This window comes from Grus americana, unplaced genomic scaffold, assembly GCF_028858705.1.
Source record: "Grus americana isolate bGruAme1 unplaced genomic scaffold, bGruAme1.mat scaffold_467, whole genome shotgun sequence".
In the NCBI taxonomy this organism is placed as follows: Eukaryota; Metazoa; Chordata; class Aves; order Gruiformes; family Gruidae; genus Grus; species Grus americana.
This window is the reverse complement of record NW_026561730.1, coordinates 1,384-13,509: the sequence shown is the minus strand read 5'-3', so window position 1 is coordinate 13,509 and position 12,126 is coordinate 1,384. Positions and strand designations below refer to the sequence as shown.

Below are 12,126 nucleotides of genomic sequence, written 5' to 3'. Positions count from 1 at the left end.
TGAGGAAAACAAAGTTTCAGGTCCCTGGCTAGGGGAAGAAACCAGGCAAGCGCCGCCGTTCCTTCCCCCCGACAACACTAGCAAAAAAAACCAGCCGCTGGGGGCGAGCGTTCCTCCGAAAGAAAAATCAGGTGAGAAACCGCATTTTTATTTTCAGCTTACCTACAGGATAAATGTCTTTGTAGTTGCTACAAAACGTGTAAACTGCACAAAGATTAAGTTTTGTAACCGATCTAAGGTTCAGTACGAAAAACTACCTAAAGGAGTACGCAAAGTCCCACTCATCAACAATTATCTGACCCTGTTTCATATTAAAAAAAAAAAAAAAAAAAAGTAATGCTAATCACACAGACAAGCCCAGGAACCCTCAACATGAGAATCTTTCCGTTCAGCCGGAGGCAGCAGAACGAGTACTTACCACGGGCATCCTCATCTGGCTCTCCGCTGCTAGCAGAGCGGCACGCCAACGCTGTCCGGTACACGCCGTAGTACGCCTAGTTGCTTCTACGTATTTACCGCCGCCTGATTTGATACTCTCACAAAGAGATCGACGAAAAAGCCACCCTTTCTTTGAAAAAATAAAACCAAAACCACACAGTTAAGGAACGGTAGGCGAACGTATTTCTAAATCATAACCCACGGCTTGCAGGCAGACCAAGAGCAGCTCTGACGATGCGGTACGCTCATCAAACATCTTTCACGCAGGAATAACAGATGTACTCCTTTACCACGGGACGCAGCCGGCACAGGGACAAATTTCATGCTGTTTTTGTCACACGACCGTCCTTCTGCACCAGCCAGTGGGTTCAGAATTAAGGACAGGACAGGCTAAACGCTCACACGAGCCTCCTATCCGTAAGAAACTATTAAAAATAGAAAAAAAAACTTCCACGTTTTAGATCGCGTTGCCTTAGGGACTGCCTCCTTCAAAGCCTGCCTGTTGGGGGGGGGGGTGGGGGCACGCGCGTGCGTGCGCGCACACGCGTGAGGCGTGGAAATCGGTCGCAGAATTCAGTTGCCTAACGAGAGACGGCCCTTCTCCTCGCAAGGCAAACGTTTCAAAACGTCGTACTCTTTTCCGATTTTACCGGCTGGTACTGGGGTTGCCCTACCAGCATGAGTTGGGGACCCGTCCCTCTGGGTCCGTGCGACGCCAAATTAAATATTCTGCAAGTAACCGAGCAGGAGATGGAAAGTAAGCTAAGATGCTCTCTGCCGTACAAGGTTTGTTCGCCATCGTCCCCGAGGGAATCGCACAAAGCCCACGCTTGCCGAACCGGTACGTCGGGAGGCCCTACGGGAAACGGCGCTGACGTTTCGCCAAGCTCTTCTCCTGTCAAGAAGAGGACCTTTTCTGCGGCATCCCTATTGGCGTTCGGCCTGCTTTCGGCTCATTCTGGCAGGTCAGCTTTCAGAGAAAGCCTGAGATTTCAAACCGCCAAGCAACATTCACCATTCTTGCTCTCTGACTACGGGGAATTTCAGCGAATCGGAACGCTACTTGGAGCCACGTTCCGGGTCTGTTTCGCCGCAAACCAAATATCTAAGCCACGGACCGGGCGCCCGTAGAAAAATTACTTTAAAAGATTAAAGACAAGCACAGTACTCACTTTTCTGAAATTTCTTCCGGTAGCGCCATCAATTTAGCGGCCGAACCCAGCCGTCGAAATTCCGGTGCAACGGAGCGAGCAGGAACGTGTCCGTGCCGCTCTTCCCTGGCCACGGAGCCTTCCGCTCTACCCGTTACTGCGAACGTACGGAGCATCGGCGCAGCAGCACCTGTGGAATAACGCACCGCCCACAGCTATACAGAAGAAGAATCCGAGACGACGGTAGAAGACCCCAGACCAAAAGTCACCGCGGGACTAAGGGACGCGCGGACAGCGCGCGAGGGGCGGGTGTCCGGGACCCAAGCGTGGAACGGCCCCGGGATTTCTTTGTTCGGGGTCCCTCTCTTTGGAGGCGCCCCGCCCGGGCCGATCCCGCTGCTGCACCTTTCAGTTACGTTAATTATTTTACAAAATCCGACACCCGGAGACTGCTGCCGGAAGCCTCGGGTCGAGCCCGAAGGAGGAGGAGGAGGAGGAAGCGCGCCCGAGAAGAAGCGTGCGCGCGACACCGTGAACGGGGGGGGTGCGAACGCTGGGGCGGCAGCTGCTCCTCCTCAAACAGAGACAGAGAGAGAAAGAAGAGGGGGAAAGCCACAGGGTACAGAGGGCGGAAGTGGAAAAGAGGGGCCGGGAGCCGGACAGAGGGAGGTGGAGAAAGAGGCCGTCGGAAGGGAAGGGACGGGCTGCGGGGCAGAGGGGGACTTGCCAGCGCCAGGTTCGCGGTTCCACCCGATAATCGTAAAGGTCTCTGCCAACCTCGACGATTCGGTCGCTTTAAAAAACAATCGGGATCTCGAGGCGGACCGAGGGAGAGACGGAGAATATAAAAACGGTCGCGGCTAAGAGGGCAGAGAGGGAGGAATCGCGAGACAGGGAGAGGCAAGCCGGGCAGGGGAAAAAGTCCCGACAGGCTTCTGCAGCGACAGGGAGGAATTGAAGATTCGAGAGAGGGAGCTGGACAGAGAGAGAGACGGGGAAAGGTAAGACGGTGGCGAGCTACCGGGCAGAGAAGCAGAGTTTAATGCGGGGGACCGGGAGAGGGACAGAGAGGGAAGGAGAAAGGAACGAAGGGACGGCGGGCTGCGGGCAGACAGGGAGGAAGGAAGGAAGGAAGAAAGAAAGAGGGACAGGGAGCCAGACGAACCGCGACGGGGAAAGAAAAAGGTACCGACGGGCTAGGAGGCAGAGAGGGGAGACTTTAGAAAAACAGGGACGGGGAGCGAGACGGAGCCAGACCGAAAAAAGGAACCATAGCGACGGGTGCCGGGACAGAGAGGCGGGCCTTCAAAACGAGGGGCAGGGAAGAGGCTCAAGAGGGACGGAGAAAGAGAGAGACTCACGACGACTCGCTACGGAGCCGAGAAGGAAGACCTCGAACAACAGGAACGAGGAGCCGCACAGAGAGAGCCAGAGATGGCAGCAGAAATACCGACAGGCTACAGGACCGAGGGGGAGGAATGCAGAAACAGTGGCTGGGGGCCGGACAGAGAGACAGGGAGAGAGAGAAGGAAACAATAGCCACGGGCTACGGGGCAGAGAGAGCGAGGACCTAAAAAAGGTGGGGACAGGCAGCCCGTCAGAGCGAGATGGAAAAAGAACATAGCGGGGAGCAGAAAGCAAACCAAAAAACCCCACAGCGGGGTGGGAAAGCGAGGGGGGCAGAGGAGGGCCCGCGACGCAGAGGAGAGGCGATGGGGCCCCGCGGGCCCAGGACTCACCGCAGCTCTGGCTCTCGGCGCTGCCGGGAGAGCTTGCCAGCGCAGACGCTTCTTTCTCCCGCTCTCCGCCTTTCCTTTGCTGTCACTCCGGTCGCTCGGCTGTCCTCCGCCTAAGAGAATACACGGGTGTCTTACAGCTCCGAGGAGACGAGTCTGCCTAGATGAGTAGCCTGCCTCCCTGCCTCCCTCGGTACGCGGCCGCACCGTGCTTTGGATTACGCGTGGCGACCCTGCGGTGCCCGTCGGCAGCCTGACCTGCCGCGGAGCGCAACGAGGGATCTTTCCTCACCCGGCGAGGCAGGCGCTCTCTTGCCTGCAGCGGGAGGGCAGCTGCCGGCCGGAGAGCCTTCCATCTCTTCTTCTTCTTCTTCTTCACCTTTCTCTGGCCATTCCAGCTTCCCTTAGGGCAGCTGCTGTCCACGGCCGGTAAGCGCTCCGCCGCCTGTCCCTTTTCGCCCCCACGCCACGAGGCGAGCCAGGCCAGGCACAGGCGAGGCGGGTGCAGTCGACGGCATCCCCAAGGGAGGGACGGGCAACCACGTCCTCAGCGCGGCCTGGGAGAGGGAAAGAAAAAGCAGTGGCCGTTACTACCGGAGGTCGGCCCTGGCCGGAGACCCTCCTCCTTCTGCAGGGGCTTCCGGAGACGCCGCTCTTTCCCCGCGCTGCTGCCGCTGCCGCCGCCGCCAGCACCCCTGTTCAGGAAGAAAGCGGCACAGGCGAGGGCCAGCTTGCCGCCTTCACGCCAGGGCTCGGGGGCGGCCTGGGGCTGCCGGACAGGCTTCCGGAGAGTCCGACCGGTAGCGCTCGTCTCGGGACACCGGGCAACGCCTCGCCGCGCGCGCGCTCTCGTAGCACGGCCGCACCGCTGCTCGGGAGCGGCTGGAAGCCTGCAGAAAACCACTCGAAACCGGCAAAAAAAACCCCAACCTCGCGCTCCTGCGAGAGCAAGTCGGGCTGTCCGGCAGCCACGTCCGCGAAAACGACGCCTCCCGGCACGCACTGGCAAGCGCCGCGTGGCAGCCATTAGAGTGCCGTAAGACTACACTTCCCGGCGTGCTCCGGGGAGCCAATATGGCCGACCAGCAGCCGCGTGCCCCAAGACTGCAACTGCCGGCGTGCCGCGGGAGGCAGCCTTCCACGCTTCCTGACCCTGCGGGGACACCGTCCCGTGCCCTCACCCCAAAGCCGACTCACCCGAAAGCCCCGCCGAGCCGCGACGGCAGCCCCGAGCTCCGCAGCGCGGCTCCGGGCTGGCGCCCCCCCCCGCCCCGCCCCGCCTCCCCTCAGCCACCTCCGAAAGGCGCGGACGCCCGCCGGCTCCGGGCAGCCCCCGCGCGCGGCTCCGGACGGTCTCCCCGCCCGGTTCCGACACGGCGCGCACCCCCCACCCGCCGCACGGCTCCGGGCAGCCCCCCTCCCCTCTGTGACACGGACCCGCCCCCCCCCGCCCCCCCGCCTCTCCTCGGAGGCGGCACCGCTGCCGCCGCCCTCCTCGGGGCTTTCCCGGGACCCGCCGGTCCGTCCCGCTGCCCCGCTCACCTTCTCCCTCCGTGCAGCCGCAGCAGCCGGCGACGCCTCCGCTCCTCCCTCGGCTCACAGCAGCCCCTGCACACCGGCTGCCGGCAGCCGGTTCCGGGGAGGGGGCGTGGCGCTGCACTGCGCATGCGCGGCGCTGCCGCTGCAGTACCGAAATTTGGTCACTAGGCGGCAGCACCGAGCGAGCATGCGCTGTGCGATGCGTGAGGGGCGGGGCTTGGCGTGCGTCGGGGGCGGAGTTTGCGTGAGGGGCGGGGCTTGGCGTGCGTCGCGGCGGAGCGGAGTTTGCGTCGGGGGCGGAGTTTGCGTGAGGGGCGGGCTTGGCGTGCGTCGGGGGCGGAGTTTGCGTGAGGGGCGGAGCTTGGCGTGCGTCGGGGGAGGAGTTGCGTCGGGGGCGGAGTTTGCGTGAGGGGCGGGGCTTGGCGTGCGTCGGCGGGGGGGGAGTTTGCGTGGGGGGCGGGGGCTTGGCGTGCTTCGGGGGCGGAGTTTGCGTGAGGGGCGGGGCTTGGCGTGCGTCGGGGGGGCGGAGTTTGGTTGAGGGGCGGGGCTTGGCGTGCGTTCGGGCGGATGATCGTGAGGGGGCGGGGGTTTGCGTGAGGGGCGGAGTTTGCGTGAGGGGCGGAGTTTGCATCGGGGGCGGGGCTTGGCGTGCGTCGGGGGCGGAGTTTGCGTGAGGGCGGAGTTAGCGTCGGGGGGCGGAGTTTGTGTGAGGGGCGGGGCTTGGCTTTGCGTCGGGGCGGAGTTTGCGCCAGGGGCGGAGTTTACATCAGGGGCGGGCTTGGTTTGCGTCGGGGCGGAGTTTGTGTGAGGGGCGGAGTTTGTGTGAGGGGGCTTGGCATGCAGTCAGGGGCGGAGTTAGTTTGCGTGAGGGGCGGAGTTTGCTTGGGGGGGGGCTTGGCGTGCGCCAGGGTCAGAGTTTGTGTGGGGGCGGAGTTTGCGTGAGGGGGGCTTGGCGTGCATCGGGCGGAGTTGCCTGAGGGCGGGGTGGCTGCATCAGGGCGGAGTTTGGGCCGGGGCGGAGTTTCCATGAGGGGCGGGGCTTGGTGTGCGTGAGGGGCGGAGTTTGCGGGGGGGCGGAGTTTGCGGGGGGGCGGAGTTTGGCATGGGTCAGGGGCGGAGCCAAGAAGCATCACTTTTGGATCCCGAGGATGCGAGCAATGTGACCTTGTTGAATACGTTAATACCCCCACACACACCTCCTCCCTGCCCTCCATCACGGCCCCTCGACCGCAAAGGAAGCGCCAACGCAGCCGGCACGGCAAAAGAGACCGCAAGCGTTTATTCAGTCACACACAGAGCCGGTTCCGGGAGAGACTCCGCACCGGGGCTCGGGGCCCGGCCCTGGGGCACCTCGGCTGTCCTACCCGGAGCCACGCTCGCCAGTCCGGCGTGGAACAGACACACGGTCGGTCCGTCAGGCTGCTGGAGAGCTGGGCTGCTATGTGCAGGCTGCCGCCAAAACCGAGGAGCCAGCTGCAGGACGCTAGAAGAGAGGAGAAAAGGGGCAGCCAGCTGGATGGGGGGGGCGGCGAGGGGCCAGCGAGAAAGCACGAGGCAAGGAAGGGACGGCGAGTGAAGGACGGGGACAGGGAGCCTGACAGAGAGGGAGGAAGAAGCGGCAGGAAGAGAGGCAGCGGGACGGCGACCGACAAACCAGGACGGGGAGCGGGACAGAGAGGCAGAAACGACCCTGGGCGGGCAGCGCCACGGCGAGGGAGGAAAAGAGAATAAGGGCAGGGAGCCGGACCGAGAGGTACGGCGAGGGACAGCGGCACGGGGAGCAGGACAGAGCAACAGAGAATAAAAAAAGGAAGCGGGAGCGTGAGAGAACCGGGCTGGGGAGCAGGGAGAAGGAGAGATAAAAGGAGAGAGCAACAGAGGGAAAGAGGACCGGGGAGCGGGACGCTGGGGCAGAGTGAGAACAAGAGGGGCAGGGAGCAGGACAGAGGGGCAGAGGCAGAAGGAGGACAGAGGGACAGAGAGACAAAAGAGGGAGACGAGGACTGGGCAGAGGGGAGAGAAAGACGGGGGCAAGGAGCAGAGACACCAAGGTGCCAGGAAAAGGACGGTCAGATGGAGCGAGAAACAGGGTCGGGGAGCAGGACAAAAGGACAAAGAAAAAGGCGAGGAAGAAGGAAGGAAGGATAAAGGTGGGACAGGGAACGGGACATACGCAGCGAAACAAAGCAGAACAGAGAAGAGAGGACAGGGATTGAGGAACAGAGAGAGAGAGAGACGCAGGCTGGTACACAGAGACGGCGAAGGTAAGCAAAACCAGCGACGGGCAGGAGGACCTGGTTCTGACAACCCATCGCTCCCGGTGTCGCTTCCACGGCCTCAACAAATGCGACGTGCCGCAAGACAAGAGAATGGGAGAGTGAAAGCAAAGGCACGGGAAACTTAACGCTCTTAGTAATTTCACTGAGCATCACAGCTTACAGTTACTCAATGTCTTCCGGTGTCACAGGGTGAGGTACAACTGATTTCGTCTCCATATCTCTGGACAGAGCTTTTCTCATATCTGGGGGGGGGGGGGGGGGGAAGAAAAAAAAAAAAAGATATTCTAAGACGACAGTCCTTGCACAAAGCCACGTTCAGCGAATTCTCTATTACAATAAGGTCGTTTCTAACCCAGAAGATTTCACAGAATCATAGAGTATCTCAAGTTGGAAGGGACCCATACGGATCACCGAGACCAAGCCCCCGCTCCACGCGGGACTACCTAAAACTAAACCGTGCGACTAAGAGCATCGTTCAGACGCTCCTTGAACTCCTGACAGGCTCGGTGGCTGCGACCGCTTCCCTGGGGAGCCTGTTCCGTGACTGACCGACCGCCCTCTCAGTGAAAAGCCTTTTCCAACGTCCGGTCTGAACTTGCCCTGACGCAGCTTCGTCCCGTTTCCTCGGGTCCTAGTGCCGGTCACCGGAGAGAGCGGAGGTCAGCGCCTCCCCTCCGCCGTCCCCCTCGAGGAAGGTGTAGACTGCGATGAGGTCACCCCTCGGCCTTCCCTTCTCCAAGCTGAACAAACCAAGTGACCTCAGCCGCTCCCCCTAAGTCTTGCCTCGGAGACCTCTCGCCATCTCGGTCGCCCTCCTCCGCGCACGCTCCAGAGCGTTGTTCGGCGGCACCGCTCTCGACTGGAACCTAACGCTGCACGTAACTCAACTGAGCGGAAAGGAAATGACGGGCTAAAGGGACAAATACACGATTTAAGGCAGCCGCAACGATGGCAGATGTCTGTCCGTAGCCCTTCTATTTATTTCACAGCGCTCCTGCGTATCAAACGAACGGTACCAGAGCAGAAAAGGTATACGGCGTGGCCACGTTACCCCTCGGGGAGGACGGCGAAAGGAGAGAAGATCTAGAAAGAGGAAGCAGCTGGTACTTCGCTTTTGGTAACAGAATTAACATCAACACGTTCCTTCCCTTTGAAATTGAAAACGCCACCCAATTCTCTGCCACTGTTGACCACCGACACTTGTAAATTTCTAGTGAAACAGCTGAGGAAAACAAAGTTTCAGGTCCCTGGCTAGGGGAAGAAACCAGGCAAGCGCCGCCGTTCCTTCCCCCGACAACACTAGCAAAAAAAACCAGCCGCTGGGGGCGAGCGTTCCTCCGAAAGAAAAATCAGGTGAGAAACCGCATTTTTATTTTCAGCTTACCTACAGGATAAATGTCTTTGTAGTTGCTACAAAACGTGTAAACTGCACAAAGATTAAGTTTTGTAACCGATCTAAGGTTCAGTACGAAAAAACTACCTAAAGGAGTACGCAAAGTCCCACTCATCAACAATTATCTGACCTGTTTCATATTAAAAAAAAAAAAAAAAAAAAAAAGTAATGCTAATCACACAGACAAGCCCAGGAACCCTCAACATGAGAATCTTTCCGTTCAGCCGGAGGGCAGAACGAGTACTTACCACGGGCATCCTCATCTGGCTCTCCGCTGCTAGCAGAGCGGCACGCCAACGCTGTCCGGTACACGCCGTAGTACGCCTAGTTGCTTCTACGTATTTACCGCCGCCTGATTTGATACTCTCACAAAGAGATCGACGAAAAAGCCACCCTTTCTTTGAAAAAATAAAAACCAAAACCACACAGTTAAGGAACGGTAGGCGAACGTATTTCTAAATCATAACCCACGGCTTGCAGGCAGACCAAGAGCAGCTCTGACGATGCGGTACGCTCATCAAACATCTTTCACGCAGGAATAACAGATGTACTCCTTTACCACGGGACGCAGCCGGCACAGGGACAAATTTCATGCTGTTTTTGTCACACGACCGTCCTTCTGCACCAGCCAGTGGGTTCAGAATTAAGGACAGGACAGGCTAAACGCTCACACGAGCCTCCTATCCGTAAGAAACTATTAAAAATAGAAAAAAAAACTTCCACGTTTTAGATCGCGTTGCCTTAGGGACTGCCTCCTTCAAAGCCTGCCTGTTGGGGGGGGGGGGTGGGGGGGCGCGTGTGCGCGCACGCGCGTGAGGCGTGGAAATCGGTCGCAGAATTCAGTTGCCTAACGAGAGACGGCCCTTCTCCTCGCAAGGCAAACGTTTCAAAACGTCGTACTCGTTTCCGATTTTACCGGCTGGTACTGGGGTTGCCCTACCAGCATGAGTTGGGGACCCGTCCCTCTGGGTCCGTGCGACGCCAAATTAAATATTCTGCAAGTAACCGAGCAGGAGATGGAAAGTAAGCTAAGATGCTCTCTGCCGTACAAGGTTTGTTCGCCATCGTCCCCGAGGGAATCGCACAAAGCCCACGCTTGCCGAACCGGTACGTCGGAGGCCCTACGGGAAACGGCGCTGACGTTTCGCCAAGCTCTTCTCCTGTCAAGAAGAGGACCTTTTCTGCGGCATCCCTATTGGCGTTCGGCCTGCTTTCGGCTCATTCTGGCAGGTCAGCTTTCAGAGAAAGCCTGAGATTTCAAACCGCCAAGCAACATTCACCATTCTTGCTCTCTGACTACGGGGAATTTCAGCGAATCGGAACGCTACTTGGAGCCACGTTCCGGGTCTGTTTCGCCGCAAACCAAATATCTAAGCCACGGACCGGGCGCCCGTAGAAAAATTACTTTAAAAGATTAAAGACAAGCACAGTACTCACTTTTCTGAAATTTCTTCCGGTAGCGCCATCAATTTAGCGGCCGAACCCAGCCGTCGAAATTCCGGTGCAACGGAGCGAGCAGGAACGTGTCCGTGCCGCTCTTCCCTGGCCACGGAGCCTTCCGCTCTACCCGTTACTGCGAACGTACGGAGCATCGGCGCAGCAGCACCTGTGGAATAACGCACCGCCCACAGCTATACAGAAGAAGAATCCGAGACGACGGTAGAAGACCCCAGACCAAAAGTCACCGCGGGACTAAGGGACGCGCGGACAGCGCGCGAGGGGCGGGTGTCCGGGACCCCAGCGGGATCGGCCCGGGATTTCTTTGTTCGGGGTCCCTCTCTTTGGAGGCGCCCCGCCGGGCCGATCCCGCTGCTGCACCTTTCAGTTACGTTAATTATTTTACAAAATCCGACACCCGGAGACTGCTGCCGGAAGCCTCGGGTCGAGCCCGAAGGAGGAGGAGGAGGAGGAAGCGCGCCCGAGAAGAAGCGTGCGCGCGACACCGTGAACGGGGTGCGAACGCTGGGGCGGCAGCTGCTCCTCCTCAAACAGAGACAGAGAGAGAAAGAAGAGGGGGAAAGCCACAGGGTACAGAGGGCGGAAGTGGAAAAGAGGGGCCGGGAGCCGGACAGAGGGAGGTGCAGAAAGAGGCCGTCGGAAGGGAAGGGACGGGCTGCGGGGCAGAGGGGGACTTGCCAGCGCCAGGTTCGCGGTTCCACCCGATAATCGTAAAGGTCTCTGCCAACCTCGACGATTCGGTCGCTTTAAAAAACAATCGGGATCTCGAGGCGGACCGAGGGAGAGACGGAGAATATAAAAACGGTCGCGGCTAAGAGGGCAGAGAGGGAGGAATCGCGAGACAGGGAGAGGCAAGCCGGGCAGGGGAAAAAGTCCCGACAGGCTTCTGCAGCGACAGGGAGGAATTGAAGATTCGAGAGAGGGAGCTGGACAGAGAGAGAGACGGGGAAAGGTAAGACGGTGGCGAGCTACCGGGCAGAGAAGCAGAGTTTAATGCCGGGGGACGGGAGAGGGACAGAGAGGGAAGGAGAAAGGAACGAAGGGACGGGCTGCGGGGCAGACAGGGAGGAAGGAAGGAAGAAAGAAAGAGGGACAGGGAGCCAGACGAACCGCGACGGGGAAAGAAAAAGGTACCGACGGGCTAGGAGGCAGAGAGGGGAGACTTTAGAAAAACAGGGACGGGGAGCGAGACGGAGCCAGACCGAAAAAAGGAACCATAGCGACGGGTGCCGGGACAGAGAGGCGGGCCTTCAAAACGAGGGGCAGGGAAGAGGCTCAAGAGGGACGGAGAAAGAGAGAGACTCACGACGACTCGCTACGGAGCCGAGAAGGAAGACCTCGAACAACAGGAACGAGGAGCCGCACAGAGAGAGCCAGAGATGGCAGAAATACCGACAGGCTACAGGACCGAGGGGGAGGAATGCAGAAACAGTGGCTGGGGGCCGGACAGAGAGACAGGGAGAGAGAGAAGGAAACAATAGCCACGGGCTACGGGGCAGAGAGAGCGAGGACCTAAAAAAGGTGGGGACAGGCAGCCCGTCAGAGCGAGATGGAAAAAGAACATAGCGGGGAGCAGAAAGCAAACCAAAAAACCCCACAGCGGGGTGGGAAGAAAGGGGGGGGCAGAGGAGGGCCCGCGACGCAGAGGAGAGGCGATGGGGCCCCGCGGGCCCAGGACTCACCGCAGCTCTGGCTCTCGGCGCTGCCGGGAGAGCTTGCCAGCGCAGACGCTTCTTTCTCCCGCTCTCCGCCTTTCCTTTGCTGTCGCTCCGGTCGCTCGGCTGTCCTCCGCCTAAGAGAATACACGGGTGTCTTACAGCTCCGAGGAGACGAGTCTGCCTAGATGAGTAGCCTGCCTCCCTGCCTCCCTCGGTACGCGGCCGCACCGTGCTTTGGATTACGCGTGGCGACCCTGCGGTGCCCGTCGGCAGCCTGACCTGCCGCGGAGCGCAACGAGGGATCTTTCCTCACCCGGCGAGGCAGGCGCTCTCTTGCCTGCAGCGGGAGGCAGCTGCCGGCCGGAGAGCCTTCCATCTCTTCTTCTTCTTCTTCTTCACCTTTCTCTGGCCATTCCAGCTTCCCTTAGGGCAGCTGCTGTCCACGGCCGGTAAGCGCTCCGCCGCCTGTCCCTT

At 59.7% G+C, this 12,126-nt stretch overlaps 2 long non-coding RNA genes across 2 annotated transcripts; both read right to left on the bottom strand.

The window, feature by feature from the left end:
- Positions 1 to 486: 486 nt before the first annotated feature.
- Positions 487 to 3,439, bottom strand: LOC129200761 (uncharacterized). The gene is made up of 3 exons (XR_008575089.1): positions 3,329 to 3,439; positions 1,611 to 1,779; positions 487 to 568 (listed from the first exon to the last, which is right to left on the bottom strand). It is a non-coding gene; the product is annotated as an uncharacterized LOC129200761 (long non-coding RNA).
- A 2,699-nt stretch (positions 3,440 to 6,138) lies between these two features.
- Positions 6,139 to 11,787, bottom strand: LOC129200762 (uncharacterized). Its single transcript, XR_008575090.1, has 5 exons — positions 11,677 to 11,787; positions 9,974 to 10,142; positions 8,785 to 8,934; positions 7,304 to 7,385; positions 6,139 to 6,347 (listed from the first exon to the last, which is right to left on the bottom strand). It is a non-coding gene; the product is annotated as an uncharacterized LOC129200762 (long non-coding RNA).
- Between the last annotated feature and the right edge of the window lie 339 nt (positions 11,788 to 12,126).